Below are 4,958 nucleotides of genomic sequence, written 5' to 3'. Positions count from 1 at the left end.
AGAGAGAGAGAGAGAGAGAGAGAGAGAGAGAGAGAGAGAGAGAGGAATGAAGGGGGGAGGGAGGAAGAAAGGAAACCTAAGGAAGCCATCATTTGAAAAATACTATTTAAAGTTTAAAAAGAAGTAAATAGCAGCAGTTACTGCTCCAAAGTGAGATAAGAATCTAATTGGTGAAACCCATTGTTGATGCAGGGAACCAAAACCATCAGAATCCAGAAATCTGTGTATTGACACGAGGTGGTTGTTTTCATATCTAAGTCACTCATGAGCCAAGTAAACCATTTCTCCCTTAAGTTGCTTTGTATTTGGTCACAGCAAAATAAAACCAAACTACGCCATGTAGTTAATACATTGCCTGGCAATTCTAAATTCACTCCTCATCAATCTACTTGGAAGTCATTGTGGTGGACCATGTAAATAATTCTTTGCCGAGTAGCCCAATGTTATTAATAGAGAATGATGCTGCACATATACTACAGAAAGGGGAACTTTATTCTGTTGGCTTTGGTGTTCTTTCTTCTCTTACTATGTTTCCCCAGCCTGTAGCTTCTCCAGAATATGTTGGCAAATACCATCCCCAGACAGTGTTTTCTCCACTACCTCCTTAGAGTTATCAAAACAGCATACTATGGATGCTTCCCCAGCCCATCACCAGAGTCCCCAGCCACCCTCCAGACAGGTTTGTAGTTATGTCCTGAGGTATAATACCTGCTTATACACTGATGATCCAAGCAGCCTAGAGGTCAGGTTTCTAAAACATCATGGCAACAAAGAAATAGGTCTCTCTGTCTTCCAACGAACTTCCAATAGATAGCAAGGACTGAAATTTATAGCCAGAAGGATAAGTGAAGAAGTGGGGAACAGCTCTTCCCTTTGTGCACTATCTCATACCTGAAGGAGTGTATGAATTAGGATTCTTAAAAGAAGCAGAAGCAACAGTTAGAGTCTGGGTACTACAAGAATGATTCTCTGCATGCTGATGAACCAGCCAGCCCACAGATGCTCACCGGAGAATCTGGAAGTCTCGGGACAAGAAAGATCAATGATATAGATCAATTTGAAAGGTGAAGATGTGGATGCTCTGTGTAAAATCATGACTATGAGTCCTCTTTGAGAGGGATGAAGAAACTGGACTCTGAGCACAGGCGATGGCTGCAGCAGTAGATGTACCTGCTCAGGACGAACTGAGCTTGCACGAGCTGGCTTTTTTCTTATTCCACATTTACTCCATCTGGGAGTTCAGACTATTGGATGCTGTTGTCAATACTAAGGTCTTGTCTTTCTTGATTGCTTTCCTTACTGCCAGTCTTTCCTGGAAATGCCCTTATAGTTAGAAAAGCATGCTTTTAAAATGTACTAAGTATTTCTCAATTTACTCCAAGTTACTCAAGAAGACCAGCCACACTAGAGAAACTGGTGCCTTCTAGTACCTGGTATTTCTACATTCTTCATCATTTTTTTTAATTCTCCAAAGCAATTTCTCACTATTACAACCACTGGGTTTTTTTGTTTTGTTTTGTTTTTGGTTGTTGTTGTTTGGTTGGTTTGGTTTGGGTATTGGTTTTTGTTTGTTTGGTTGGTTTTTGTTGTTGTTTTTTCGAGATAGGGTTTCTCTGTATAGCCCTGGCTATCCTGGAACTCACTTTGTAGACCAGGCTAGTCTCAAAATCAGAGATCCTCCTGCCTCTGCCTACCAAGTGTTTGGATTAAAGGCATGCGCCACCACCTACCACCGCCCAGCTTACAACCACTTGTTATAGCTACAATCTGTTTTCTTGTTCACATTATAGAGTGGAGTCAGTTTCTCTAACTAGACCCTGAATGACGCCTTCAGTTTCTTCATTACATCCTTCTCAACTAGGATCCATTCAGACTGCCAAGGCAACTTACGGTGAACTGAAACACATCTCGGCCATATCATTAACCAGGCAGATGAATGGTGTTGTCCTTTTAGATGAAAGAAGCATCAGAGAGCTTTGAGGCTGAGCCAGATCCTAGCTCCTTTAGATCGACCTTTGCAGTAACACACTCAGCATCGCTGTGCAGTAACAGTGAAGACGGGGTAATGCTTATTTCATGCTTTGTTGTTTTCACATCATGATTCATTCACAGGGTGGCGATCTAGAACAAAATTCTCAATGTGATAGGAAAAAAAAACCTCAATCAGTACCTTCATTAGTATCTATGACTATTTTGGCCAAATGACATTGGTGTAGCAATGAAAGGTACTTCCTGTAAGGTCTTATTACCTCTGTATAGTGTGAGCAATGGGTGTCAGATTCATGGAGACCCTGGTAGCATTCACCTAACACAGATAGAAATCTTTGTCAGGTAGTCTTCCAATTGCTTCAAGCCATTAATTATCAATGCTTATTTTTCAGATGTGATTTGGGGACCCAGCAGAAAGGATATGTTATCAGTACTTGAGCCTCACTGACAGAATTCTTGAGAATTATGGACATTGAAACCAAATAGAAATTAAAATAAATATGGCTATTCAACATTACTACATACTCTGGGGATCTAATTTATCTCTTTATGACTGCTTCACCTTGGGATTTTAGAGTTTCAAGTGACGTAGAATATATCAAAAGCACTGTTTTTGACGGTTTTTTCCCAAAGAGAAATCATCTATCCCTAAGAATCTTTCCACAGTCTCTGCTAATTTTAGAACACCCACAATCTATCTTGAGAACAAGAAGTGAGAATGAAGACTGGCTCAGGAATGACCTGTGCATAGGTGGTATTCAGTCCCATAACATGGCAGCGCCTCCTTCTGCCTGTCTTAAAGGAAGAACCTCAATCTTCATTATGGCCGTTCTGAGCATGTCATATAGTGTATGTCTTTCCTATCACCCCTCTCCCATGAGGTTACCAGACAAATTGTATCAATCAATACATTTTTAATCCAATGTAATATCTGACACACATTATACTGAATAACATATATTCTTAGTATAACACATTTTTTCTTTATTAGATACTTTATTTACACTTCAAATGCTATCCCCTTTCCTAGTTTCCCCTCCGAAAACCCCCTATCCCTTCCCCCTCCCCCTGCTCACCAACTCACCTACTCCCTCTTCCTGGCCCTGGCAGTCCCCTATACTGGGGCATAGAACCTTCACAGGACCTAGGGCCAATCCTCCCACTGATGACTGACTAGGCCTCCTCTGCTACATGTGCAGCTAGAGCCATGAGTCCCTCCATGTATACTCTTTGGTTGGTGGTTTAGTCCCAGGAGGCTTTGGAGATACTGGTTAGTTCATATTATAACCCAAATATTTTGTGAGATAGTTATACAAACAAACAAACAATTGGCCATGGGCAAACAGTAGTTTCAGGTTATCTGGATACTGGCTTAGCCTTCTGTGTTAGTCAGCTTTCCCATTACTGTGACAAAGTGCCTGATGCAAACAGACTAAGCAGGGAATGGTTCATTTTGACTCACTGTTAATCAGTGCAAGGATGGCACTGGGACAAGAGCACTCACAAGTCAACTGCTCACATTGTTTACAGCCAGGACACAGCATGGATGCTGTTGCTCAGTACACTCTCCCCATCTTATTCAGTCCAGAACCCCAGCCAATGGGAAGGTGTTGCCACACTGAGGATGGGTCTCTCCACCTCTGTTAACCCACTCTAGCAGTACCTCCACAGACATTCTCAGGGTTAGTTTCACAGGGATTCTAAACCCCATCAAGTTAAAATACCAAATTAGGCCCTACAGGTTCTCTATAGGGCTTCGTTCCATACCACTCAGTATCTGGGATGGATGTTTCCATGTGTTTCTTCTTCCTCTTCCTCTTCCTCCTCTTCTTCTTCCTCCTCCTCCTCTTCTTTTTCCTCCCCTCCACCTCTTTCTCCTTATTTCATTTATATGTTTTTTTGCCTGTATCCTAGAAATCTCCGTGGCACTTGTTGGATGTTGATAATCAGGAGGCTGAAGTGCCCCACTCTGCATCATATTTCATTCTTACATGCCGTGGAAGGGCAGAGCCCCAGGTGTGAAGCTATTGTACAAACATGCACTCTGCTCTATCTCACCCAGGCCACCATGCTCCCTCTACCGCTGCCACAGACTCTGGAGGGCCAGACTGAAAATGGAGGAACTTTTTAGACCCAAATTTCATCCATTTCTATTTAAAGTACAACTTTGACAAGGGGATGTCCCTTCAGGGTCTCCATATTCAGAAATGATTCTCTGGGAGGCTCTCTTGCCTGGACCTCAGGCTCTTAAACTTTAGAAGGTGGGATTACCTGTAAAAATTCCTTGAAAGCTAAACAGAAGTCGTCTCTTTGAAGACAAAGCTGCAGGCCTGCTGGGCACACCTGTGTATCTATGGCAGAATTACTAGAGTGCACATGCCAACATTTTAAACGATGCACTGCAAGATGCTTTGAGAATGGAGAATAATTATAGGATGCAAAAATAACCAGTTACTGCAAAGAATGTTGTAGGGCCAGTGGGTGTCTTAAAAGTACTCGAAACCTAGAATAAAAAACTGTCTTCTGTGAACACGGTTTACAAAGGAATGGCTCATGGGGCTGAAGATCTCGAAGCAGAAGCCTGAGAGTTTCAGAGAGAAAGAGTACGTGGTAAATATTCATGAGAGAGTTTTGACATTCAGAAGAAAAGCGACCCAGAAATGAGGTAAAAGTATATAGGAAAATATGAATAAATACAAAATGTAAATGCTCAAAAACAATGAAATGTTAAAGAACTTATTTTGGAAATATAACAATAGCCAGGAATGGTGCTGAATGCCTTTAATCCCAGTATTTGGGAGGCAGAGGCAGGAGGATTACTGAGTTTGAGGCCAGCCTGGTCTACAGAGTGAGCACTAGGACAGCCAGGGCTATACAGAGAAAACTTGTCTTGAAAACAAATGACAAAAAACAAAAAGACAAAGGGAGAGGAGGGAGGAGAAAGAGAGAGAGAGAGAGAGAGAGAGAGA

General features: G+C 41.9%; 1 pseudogene; it reads left to right on the top strand.

The window, feature by feature from the left end:
- The window catches only part of LOC110295553, a 1,955-nt pseudogene extending 1,724 nt beyond the window's left edge, over positions 1-231 (top strand).
- Positions 232-4,958: the final 4,727 nt, after the last annotated feature.

This window comes from Mus caroli, chromosome 1, assembly GCF_900094665.2.
Source record: "Mus caroli chromosome 1, CAROLI_EIJ_v1.1, whole genome shotgun sequence".
NCBI classification, from domain to species: domain Eukaryota; kingdom Metazoa; phylum Chordata; class Mammalia; order Rodentia; family Muridae; genus Mus; species Mus caroli.
This window is presented reverse-complemented; position numbering and strand designations above follow the sequence as displayed.